We start from the raw sequence: 12,338 nt of genomic DNA on the forward strand, positions 1-12,338 counted from the left end.
TTTCTTCTGTTGGGCATTCCTCCTCCTAGTCATTTTGGTGGGAGAAGACTGAACAGATGTAGCTGGATGTATCAACTCTGATGCAGTCAAGGTGCACCCTGGAACACTTCTGAGCAATCAGGATTCCCCACCCAAACGGGAGACAAAAGAAAAGAAAAAGAAAAAGAAAAAACGGAAAAGAAGAAAAAGAAAAAGAAAAAAAAGAAAAAAGAGAAAGAGAGAGAGAGACAGGAAAGAAAGGGAAGATGAAAGAGAAGGTTCAGCCCAGATGGGCCCCAATGTAAGATTTATGAAGTAGACAAACAAAAAGAGATAAAAAGACTGATACAATTATATGGCAAGAGAAAGAAAAAAAAATATATATATGCAAATAAAGAAAGAACCTCGTCAAAAAGAACCACAAGTGTAAAATTTATATGCTATCAGGACAAACACAAAAAACACAGAAACACTGGTGGAAGAAGATGGGAGAGTTCTTATAAATTCTCAGTGTGTGCGAGGAAGGTTGTTTTGATTCTTCCTGGATGTATCTTGATATCTTTGTTAAAGGACTCAACTTTCCTAAGATAAAGGGGATTAAAAATTGGTTTACCTATAGGGGTAGTATTGATTGGGGAAAGGGGATTACTTTGAAGTTAACTCTATATGAATACTAGAGGATAAAAATAAAAAGGAATATACTAGACTAAACTAAACTAAAATTTTTAAAAAAGGAATTCAAAAAATAAAAATGCAAAAGAAAAACATAGGTGTATGTATCAAAAAGTTCAGGTTAGAAAGGTATTATGGAATTTGATGTACTGTACAGCTCACTGTGATGGTAAATAGGTTAAAAAAATTACCTATGTGTAAAAAAAAAATATATGAACCAGAATAGTGGAAACGAGTGAACAATACAAGTTTTCCTATGAAGTAGTGGTGGTTCTCTTGTAGTCCTTTTTTTTTTTTTCTTTCTTGGTATGTTTTCTGGGGGAGGGGCCTGCCACGTGGGTTGTCAGTCAATGATGTTTCCTGAGTTGAGTCCTCCCGCCCCCCTCAAGGGGGTGGGCTCTGGGGAAACTGGTTTTTTTTCAGGCTTTTGTTCTCTGGTGGTTTTTTTGTTTGTTCACTTTTCCCTCTCACCTTGACCACCTTTGATGGTTTTTGTAGTATTAGAAGAAATCAAACCGCACCCTGATCTCCGTCTCAGAGAGAAGCCTCAGTCTGGGTGCAGAAGCTGAATAAATTCCCCCTTGGCCACTGGCAGTGCAGGTTCCAAGTTGCAGACCCTGGGGGCGCAGGATCTTTTGCTTGTACCCAAAGCCAAGCTGGTGGCGGCTGCCTGGGAGCTCCCGACCACCAGAGAGGTTCCAAGCAGCGATCGCACACTGAGATTTTGCCGCCGGCAGGGGCAGGGAGTGCCTGGCTTGCGCGCACCTCTTTTCAGAGGCGGCTGTGGGTCGGGCGCGCGTCTGGGGCACTGAGAACGGGGCGCTGGTCCGTAAGCCACAGGCTGGGCTTTTGCGCGCCTCTGTTGGGGGAAGAGTTTCGCGCGCGCGCGACTTAGGCTTTGAAACAATGGCGCGGGTCAAGGAGCCCCGGCCGGGCCTCAGTAATTCAGGGGAGCGTGAGGGACGTGCGCGTGTATCTCGAGCTTTGTGGTAGGGCTAGCGCGTGTTCTGCAGACCGGCGTGGCTCCCATCCCCTCACAGGAGCCAGAACCCCCGCGCTCTGGGGCGCGCTGGTGGCTTAGGGACCAGGAGCCGGTTTCTCCGCCGCACTCTCTCTGCCTCCGCGCCGGGGAGGCCGTCTGGGACCGGGGACTTAAGTCCCTGTCCCTAGCCGACCCGATTCCCACAATTTCCCCCCGCGATCTTTTGCTCTTTTGGAGTGCTTTCAACCAGTCTCCAAGTTACTGCTGGTTCCCAGACGCAGGGCACTCTCGCTCGTATTGGGGTATTACTTTCCCACCGGTGGCCACTGGTGGCTCCCTCCCCCTTTTGTTTATCTTCCGATATCAGTCCGCAGTTCCCATTCCACTTTTCCTGCGCACTGGCGTCTTCTGCCCCTGTAGAGATCCAGACGTGTATAATTCTGGTCTCAGGCTGATTTCATGGGTGATCGGAGTTCTTTGGTAGGTAATCAGCTCACTTTGGGGTACCAGCTGAAAAGGCGCCTCTTCCTACTACCCCGCCATCTTGTCCCCCCTTGTACTCATTTTTTCTGTACTGTTGAGCTGTACTAGTCAGATGGGTTTCCAAACACTATGTATTCTTCTAAATGAAAGAATAAAGTGACCAAGCAAGCCCAAATTATCCAACACTCTTTTAGGTAATCTTATGGTTTTGCTTTTATACTCAAAATTTAAAACAGATTGAAAAATTACATTGTATAAGACCAAACCAAATGATTCATAGAGCAATTATGAAGAGTAAGTGGACAAAAAGTCAAAGAAAAACAAATCCACATTAACACATAGTTTTAAAAGTGCATTTCAACTCTTAATCTTAGAAAAAGAAACTGTATGCATTTGTTTATATGTAACATACAAGAAAGATGGAATAGATTGAGGTGACAGTGTTTTCCCCATCGTTAATTAATCTCAAGTGACTAACAACCCTAAATATCACAGATATATTTTTACATTCCAGATGTATGAGTGAAAATGCTGCATCTTTTTCTTCCCATCCTTCTACACATCACATATGAGGCAACTGTTTGCGAAAGCTAACACCTCTTTTAGGGACTGAATGGTGATGCCCCACAAAAACTTGTATGTTGAAGCCCTAATCCTTAATGCAATGGTATTTAGATGTGGGACTTTCAGTAGGTAATGAGGTTTTGGATAAGGTCACAGGATAGGGTCTGTGCCTTTATGAAAATAGGAAGAGAGACCAGAACATGCACTCTCTCTCTCTCTCTATCATGTAAGGACAAAGCAAGAAGGCAGCTATCTATTAGCCAGGAAGGCAGGTCTCACCAGGAACCAAATATGCCAGTTCCTTGATACTAGACTTCCCAGTTTCCAGAACTATAAGAAATAAGTGTCTGTTGTTTAATCCACCCAGTCTACAGTATATTGTTCCAGTAGCTGAGCTGACAAAAACAGTCTCCTATATGAGACATTTCAGATGTTGAGAATGATCTCTTCCAACTGGCCATTCAGAGTAGGGGTTATTACGCTAGTAAGACAGGCTTTGGGAAAAAGTGTCATTCTGGGCCTGGAACGGTTCTCTATTCCCTCTGTTATGGTCATTGCCAATGTTCTGTTTCTCCAAGAAACAGTCCCTGGCCAATCCATGAAGGACATAAAGTGTAAGTGACCATCACTAGTCACTGGTCACTTTCTCAGATCATCCTGTAAGACAGCCCTACTTCTCAAGAGGTTGCCTCCCAGCTATCTCAGTAATTGACTCAGTTGAAGACTGGAGTTAGTTTTAACTCTAAGATCTGTACTTATAGGCCCAGGAACCTCCAGAAGTGTTCAATGGGACCAGAAAAATAACACAAATGAAAAATATAATGCAGTAGGTAGGAATAAAAACTGAGGACTCATGCTTCAGCTAAAGGCACTAAATTCAAAAATTTTAAACATAAAATGTGTAGGCCAAATAAAGTAGATTTGCTGCCCATCTAAGGGGAGTCCTGAGAATAAGTGGGAATATTGAGTTGCAAAAGGACAGAGTTTCCCGAGGCTAGAGAAAAGTAGGTGAGTAGAACATATTTGGCAGCTTCTGAGGTAAGGATACAAGTGGCTTGGAAGAGAAATGGAGCAGGTAGTTCATGACAACAGAGAGAGACATTTGATATAAATATTGTGGGCAATGGGAGGAAAAGTACTGGGTACATGAAGGTATTGCTTAGCAGACTGAGGGTCTAGCTGAGCTTGGAGACCATAATGTGGCAGACTTTTTCTCTAGCCTTCTCTGAACCCTCAGGTAGAAATCACCATCCTCCCATGTACCCTTAAAGAACTCAGGGCATCTTACCACTTACTGTATAAGCCTGAAATGATCAATTTGTGAGTCTGTTCTATTAGACTAAGTTCCCCTGGAGGTAAAAAAGCAGGTACTCTCCAAGCCTTGCAGAGGGTTAGACACACAACAGACAGAGCTGAAGAGAACTGAAAGCTTTGGCTCACACAAGAGGTTCCAGAGGCCTGCAGAAGCCCAGAAACCATGGCTCAGAGCTCAGATGGAATGCCAGGACACAACACAGATCTCCCAGGCAAGAGCACCAGGACCTCCAGCTCTGATGTTTGATGGACGGAGGTTGATATCCTGGTCCATTCTTGGCAGACATGAAATCTTAGGGAAATATCACACTACCTGTGTGAACCCCAATTTAGTCATCCATAAAACAGAGATTAGGATACCTACTTCCTCAAATGAGATACTGTATTTAAAGTCCCTAGGATAGGGACTAGCACACAATAGATACCCATGTCCTTCTTTGGAGAGATTTTTCTGATATCTCTAAAAAGAACTTTCCCTAGGTGGATGAGGGAAGGGATGACTATAAACCGCATTCATTAGAATCACCTGGGATATCCAAAGAGGCATGTGCACCCAAATGTTTATAGCAGCAATGTCCACAAGAGCCAAACTATGGAAAGAACCTAGATGTCCATTAACAGATAAATGGATAAAGAAGATGTGGTATATATACACAATGGAATACCATGCAGCCATCAAAAGAAATGAAATCTTGCCATTTGCGACAACGTGGATAGAACTAGAGCATCTCATGCTTAGCGAAATAAGTCAAACAGAGAAAGACAACTATCATATGATCTCCCTGATATGAGGAAGTGGTGATGCAACATGGGGGCTTAAGTGGGTAGGAGAAGAATAAATGAAACAAGATGGGATTGGGAGGGAGACAAACCATAAGTGACTCTTAATCTCACAAAACAAACTGAGGGTTGCTGGGGGAAGGGCGTGGGAGAAGGGGGGTGGGGTTATGGACACTGGAGAGGGTATGTGCTTTGGTGAGTGCTGTGAAGTGTGTAAACCTGGCGATTCACAGACCTGTACCCCTGGGGATAAAAATATATTATATGTTTATAAAAAATTAAAAATTAAAAAAAAAGAATCACCTGGGATGCTTATTCATACATATCTGAACTTTCTGTAGGTGGAGGCCAGGAATCTGCACTTTTAACAACACTCCACATGATTCTCATACATAGTTATAGTCTCATACATGGTTAAATGTCAAGCCACTGGATTATGTATTCTAGTTATGTCTCTCTTTTTTATGTCTCTCTCCCATTGCAACGTAAATGGTCCTAATCACTTCCCACAATGCTCTGGAGTCTCTCTGACTCCCATCCATCTCATTCCAGCCCTACATGCTACTGACTGGGTCCTCTTCCTAAAAGGCAGTTCTAACCTGCTATACTCTTGAATAAAAAAATCTCTGAGGGCTACACCTTCCTACCAAATCCATGTATTCCTGCCTTTCCAGTCTTGATGGTCTCACCTACTCCCTTACTGGAGTCCAGTCAAACAGGTCTATTAACTATGACAGAACAAGCTTTATGATTTTCCCCACCTGAATGGGGAATGCCACATTCTACTGCTCCAAGTCCTACCCCTTCCCTCAAGGACTATATCATGTACCACCTTCTCTGTGAATCTCTTTCTGATCACTTGACCTAATGAGATTTCTTTCTCCTTTAATCCCAAGTCATTCTTTGTGCCTCTCTTATGATGGTTTTCATATTCCACTTTATGCTATTTTGTACGAGGTGTACCTACTCTGCTGTGAGCACCAGGAAAGGAGAGACTATGTCTCCGTGCCTAGCACTAAGTGTGGAATAAAGCTGGATCTCAATAAATGTTGAATAAATGAATGATTCTAATGACCAGACTATAAGCCATAAGAACAGACACTGTGCATTAATCTTTTCTGTAACTCATGCAACATTCAACAGTGTTTCATATCCGGTAGGTATTAGAATTGTGATGAATTAAACTTAACATTCATCAACTTTTTTTTCTTGATGACAAATTATTTTACAATACAGCCAAGATTTCAATACTGGATGCTGGGGCTTACGGACTTTTTTCTAACAGTAATAACCATGACTGTCTTTGAAACCTTAAATCTATTATGTATCCTTATTTAGGAATACTAAAATTACACTAAAGTAAGGTGACTATTTTCCTTATGGTTAAGACCAGTAGTTATACTGTTTTACTTCATAAGACATACTTAGATTCTAACTATATTCCCTTTATAGCATATGACATAAGGACTTTCAAAAATAGATGTTTTATTTTCATTTAAATTACTAAATACAGAACACATTAAATACACATATGTCTTTATATAAATATATAGACACTTTTTAAAATTAAACTTTGTATTTTGTGATCCTTGTAGATTTGCATGCATCTGTAAGAAATAATGCACCCATTACCCAATTTTTCCCAATGTTAACATCTTGTAAAATTATATTAAAATATCACAACCAGGACATTGGCATTGATACAATCCACTGATCTTATTCAGATGTCCCAGTTTCACCAGTACTTGTGTGTGTGTGTGTGTGTGTGTGTGTGTAGTTCTATGGAATTTAATCACACGAGCAGTTTTGTGTATTCACAGCCATAGTTTAGATACAGAATAGTCTGTTACCACAAGCATCTCTCATTGGCCTTGTATAACCACTCCCACCTCCCTCTCTAACTTCTGTCAACCATTCAGCTGCTATCTACTTCTATAATTTTGCCATTTAAAAAATACTCCATAAATAAAATCACACAGCATATGACTTTTTGGGATTGGCTTTTTCACTCAGCACAGTTCCCTGAAGCTGTTAAGGTTAAGTTCACTTAACAGTCCCCCACACTGTTAAATGGATCAAGAGTTCATTCCTTTTTGCTGTTGTTATTTTATTAATGAAAGGTCCATGGCTTCCATTAGGGCTCTCTTGGTGGTGTACATTCTGTGAGTTTGGACGAATGCATATCATGCAACCGCCATCACACTACCGTATACGCTAGCTTGTCTGCCTCAAAGCCCCCTGTGCTTCACTTACTCATCCCTCTACCCTGCCCTCTCCCCAGCTACTAGCAACCAGTGATTTTTTATTGTATCTATATTTTGCCTTTTTCACAATGTCTTATAGTTGGCATCATGCAGCATGTAGACTTTTGATGTCTTTTTGTGGCTTGATAGATCATTGCTTTTTATTGCCAAATAATATTCCACTGCATGAATATCCCACAGTGGGACATATTGGTTGCTTCTAGTTCTTGGCAATTATGAATAAGGCTGCTATATCCACTCATGGGCAGCTTTCTGTGCTGATATAAGTTTTCATTTCATTTGGTTAAATACCCAGGATCATAACTGCTGGGTCATATCCTAAGAATTATTTTATTTTTTAAGAAACTGGAAATTGACTTCCAAGGTACCTGTACTATACTGCAGGAGTGAGAGTTCTAGTAGCTCTACATTCTTTCCAGCATTTGGTATTGCTAGTTTTTTTTTAGATTTTTGCCATTCTAGTAGGTGCATAGTAGTTTTAATTAGTGATTCCCAAAGACAGATGATGTTGAACATCTCTTCACATGCTTATCTGTATGTCTTCTTTGGTGAGGTGTCTGTTCAGATCTTTTTCTCATTTCTTCATTGGATTGTTAGTTTTCTTATTGTTAAGTTTGAAGAGTTCTTTGTATATTTTATATAAAAGTCCTTTATCAGACATGTGTCTGGTAATATTTTCTCTGTCTCTGGCTTATCTTTTAACAATGTCTTTCAGAGAACAGACATTTTTAATTTTAATGAAATGCAAGTCATCTATTTTTTTTTCTTTCACAGATCATGCTTTTGGTGTTGTATCTAAAAACTCCTTGCTAAATGACTAGAGCAGTATTTTCCAAAAGCAATTGACTTTATTTTGGCACCCTGACATCATACATACAAAGTCTGCAGGCAGTCTATAGGTAAATGCTTCAGTAACAGCAGGGAGTTGGAGCTCAAATTAGGATGTAAAAGAACAAGAAGGAGAAAAGCAGAGTGCTCATGAGAAGAGCATCCAGCAGGTGATCTGGGGGAAGTGGTGTTCCTGCTCAGGGTTAAGAAACCTGCTACTGATGGCTATTACTACGCAACATCAAAATGATCTTGGATTTGATTGCACATGGCTATGCCAAGTACAAGAATGTGAAAAGGATCAAATGTGTAGATTATCATTGTCCCTCAAATGGATGGCTGCAGGAGAGAACCAAAGTCAACAGACATTTTACCTACTATTTTTTGGGGATTGTATTCAGAGTGTTTGGGACATTCCAGCTTGTGACCATGAAAGCAGTCAACCAGAAGGATAGTACTGCAGAGTTAGAGCTCGTCCCAGTTCAAGAGTGTGTGAAACCAGAATAACTGAACATACTCTTAATGCAACCCCAGGTATAGCAAAAGTCACCTTCCATTATGAAGAATTACTTGATTATCTTAGTAAAACACAAACCTAAAATCCCCAGAAAGCCAGCAGACTCAAAACCAGCCAAATCTCATAATCCCCACACCATAAGACCGCAATTCTCAAGTTGTTTTGGAATTTTATAGTATTGAATATATTTGAAGTAAATAGGCTATACTCCTGGGATATGGGAATCTTCTTTCATAATGAGAATCTTCTCATTTTTATTGACTGGACTGTTGTTATGTAATTATATCCCAAAACACAAGATAAGAACATCTTTCTGTCCACTTTTGTATGCCTGTGGGAGAGGGTGATAGTTCACTGAAAATATCTGTTTTGTAACTGAGGTCACTTCTGACTTGAGTCAGTAAACTCATTCTCCAACAGGAGGACAAGGCTACCAAGGAAGGAGCAGTAGTTTAAGATAGAAAGCTAGTGACATCTACAGAGACAATCTGATCTACATTGAGAACCATTACTGTCAGGCATGTCAGGAAACACAGACACATACAGTGAATTAAAGCATTGTCCTTGTTCCCAAGAGGCTGAAGGCTCTTTCTAGGAGAAAAATATAAAATATCTACACTACTTCTTATTATTTTTGTGAGAGGGAAAAGAGTAACCAAATAAGTCCTATCCTGTGAGGTTACCAATCTTTGAACTCTAGATATTGGAAATTGGAAAGTTGTTAAATATTATATAACTCAATGGCCACATTTTATAGATAAACCTAGAAAAGTGAAATAAATGCATCTAAGATTGCAGGGTTGGGACTAGAACCCAAATTTCCTGATTTGTAATCAAGTATTCTTGACTCTATTACCCTGCCTCTCTTAAATTCAATGACTCTTCTCATTCCTGCTTCTCATAGTCAGGCTGTGTCTCGTTATGTCTCTATTAGGCTCTGATTTATAGAACTTACGCTGTTTCCCCTTTCATGCTCATCTTCAAAAAGTCTACGCCACAGCTCCAATTTGACAGATAATTTTTTTAAAATATTAAGAACTGGGGTGCCTGGGTGGCTCAGTCTTTAAGTGTCTGCCTTCGGCTCAGGTCTTGGTCTCAGGGTCCTGGGATCAAGCTCCACATCAGGCTCCCTGCTCAACAATAAGCCTGCTTTGCACTCTCCCTTCCCCCTGCTTGTATTCCCTCTCTCGCTATGTCTCTCTCTGTTAAATAAATAAATGAAATCTTTAAAAAGAAGCACTGGGTGTGGTGAAAAAATAATGAATACTGTTTTTCTGAAAATAAATAAATTGGAAATAAATAAATAAATAAATAAATAAAATATTAAGAACGTATTCTGGTTGAACGCAATAGAGAGACTACCAACTCAAGTAAGGCATGCTTCCTACCTGTGAGGAATTTATTCTAAACATCAAGTAGGGTACTCTGAGACACCAAAGTTATGCATGTATGTGAAACTCATTACCACCACCCAATCAAGGTTTCTAGCAGATCATCTTTTAAGTCAATGCTTCCTTAATTCTCTGGGCTCTACAGTAAAATCTTGAAGCTATTTTTGCTACTTGGGCATGGAAGTGGGACTATGTGGTTTTCAATTCCTGCTGTACCATTAACAGATCAGTTTTGAAACTCTGGGCAAGTCATACCTCTCTGGGTTTACTCACTCAATCAGTAAAATGCAGGGAATGAATTTGCTATAATTCACCTTCTTTTCAAATCCAAGGTAAGCATAACCAATGTATTTTATTTCTATCTATGTATCTACCTAGCTCTCTATCTATCATCAATTTATTTATTTAAAGATTTTTATTTATTTATTTATTTATTTGACAGAGAGAGAGAGAGATCACAAGTAGACAGAGAGGCAGGCAGAGAGAGAGGAAGGGAAGCAGGCTCCCTGCTGAGCAGAGAGCCCGATGCGGGACTCGATCCCAGGATCCTGAGATCATGACCTGAGCCGAAGGCAGCGGCTTAACCCACTGAGCCACCCAGGCGCCCTATTTATTTATTTTAAATATTTTATTTATTTGTCAAGAGAGAGGGAGAGAGAGCACAAGCAGCAGGAGCAGCAGGCAGAGGGAGAAGCAGGCTCCCTGAGCAAAGAGTCCAATGGGAAACTTGAGCCTAGGACCCTGGGATCATGACCTGAGCTGAAGGCAGATGCTTAACCAACTGAGTCACCCAGGTATCCTTTCATCTATTTATTTTTTTTATGCATATCTCTTACATTTCTCTCTCCTCCTTCATGTTTATCAGAGCCAAACCATTTCTGAGTTATGGCTAAGCAGGCTTCAAGCTTTTCAGTATAGATGTGACTTGCTAAAAGTAATTTTAAGCAAGATATAGCCTAGAGGTCCTGGTTAGACTGGAGGCTAGAAAACTAATTTAAAAGCCTATTAGAATAAAGACCAAACTCACAGCAAAAGCCTGTCTTTCAAGTCCCTCAAAAGTAGTTGCTCAAAAAAGGACTGTTGGCCTTTCTGATTTAACTTCACATGACTCCTCACCACATGGCCTTTCTGACCACATCTTCATGTTTTTTTTTTTAATTTAAAATCAGTTAGTTAGCATATAATGTATTATTAGTTTCAGAGGTAGAGTTCAGTGATTTATCAGTTGAGTGTAACACCCAGTGCTCATTACATCGCATATTCTCCTTAATGCCCATCACCCAGTTACCCTGTCCCTCTACCCACCTATGGTTTGTCTCCCTCTCTGATTTCATCTTCTTTTATTTTTCCCTCCACTCCCCTATGATCCTCTTTTGTTTCTTAAATTCCACGTAAGAGGGAAATCACATAATTGTCTTTCTCTGACTGACTTATTTCACTCAGCATAATACCCTCTAGTTCCCCCTTCATGTTTTTAATGTTGTTGTTTCTAACCTTCCTATGAGGGACTTCTTACCTTTCCTTAAACTGAATTTCAATAGCTTCCTTAAGACTGATTTCTTCCATGGAGTCAGATTTTTCCTCTCTCTTCTTATATTATTTAATTAACATAAATATTTAGAGTACCAATAATAATCCCCTTTTCTAACTCCCTCTAATGAATATAGCTGGCATAACAGAGATGCTATGTAAAGACTCTCGTCAACATTAAAAGGAAGAATACATATAAAGGTGATGTAAAGAGTGTAACTTATTTTCTTTAGTATTTTTCTCTTATTTCCTTTGCCAATTAAAGCAAGCAACTAATTGTTGGTCTCTGTAATAAAGGATTAATATATGTTTTTAAGTTGTTTTAGAATATTTAATAATAAAATGAAAGTACATTTTCTTATTTATTTATTTATTTAGAAAGTACATTTTCTTGGCTACCAGCTTCTGATATATGAAGATGTCTGGACAAAAGGATATGAAGTATTACCATTAATACGTAATTTAGGCAGCTATTCAAACAAACAGTGAATAATGTTACACAAACGTTGGCAGAGTAACTGACTCAGTTAGTAGGTAAGCTCTTAAGACTATTTATATTTCAGTCATGATGTAATCAGTGCCAATCTGACCAAATGATTGTCAATGTCAGTCTTAATAATAGTAGAGAAGCAATGAGGAAAACAAAGTTTTTATTTTCTCTCTTTCAGATTCTCTTATTGCTGCCTGAGCCCTAATTTGAATCCTCTCTTCAGAGGCCACAATTAGATGAGTAAAGGGTTTGATCTGACAAGAGTAAAGCAATACTGGCATATGCCACCAGTCCTCTCAGTACCCACTCTGAGAACATTCAGCGTACTCTCTTGTACCGCCTCCAAAGGAGATTTTCCCAAGAAATGGGTTTCAAGCAATTTTAGCTCCCATCAATACTGTTTGTCATAACTGAAAAAATATCCATTATATTACAAAAAGATTCTGTTATCCAGTATTTGTTAATTATGATTGAGACCAGAAACATACAATGTTTCAAAGGAAACAATTGAGGAGAACATCTGAAAGTGATTTCCCCCCCCTTC

The 12,338-nt window shown here is 39.7% G+C and overlaps 1 protein-coding gene across 4 annotated transcripts in view; it reads right to left on the bottom strand.

Annotated features, from left to right (window-relative positions):
* The window catches only part of KIF6 (kinesin family member 6), a 472,725-nt gene that overhangs the window by 346,824 nt on the left and 113,563 nt on the right, over positions 1–12,338 (bottom strand). The window lies entirely within an intron of this gene.

This window comes from Neovison vison, chromosome 1 (assembly GCF_020171115.1).
Source record: "Neovison vison isolate M4711 chromosome 1, ASM_NN_V1, whole genome shotgun sequence".
In the NCBI taxonomy this organism is placed as follows: Eukaryota; Metazoa; Chordata; class Mammalia; order Carnivora; family Mustelidae; genus Neogale; species Neogale vison.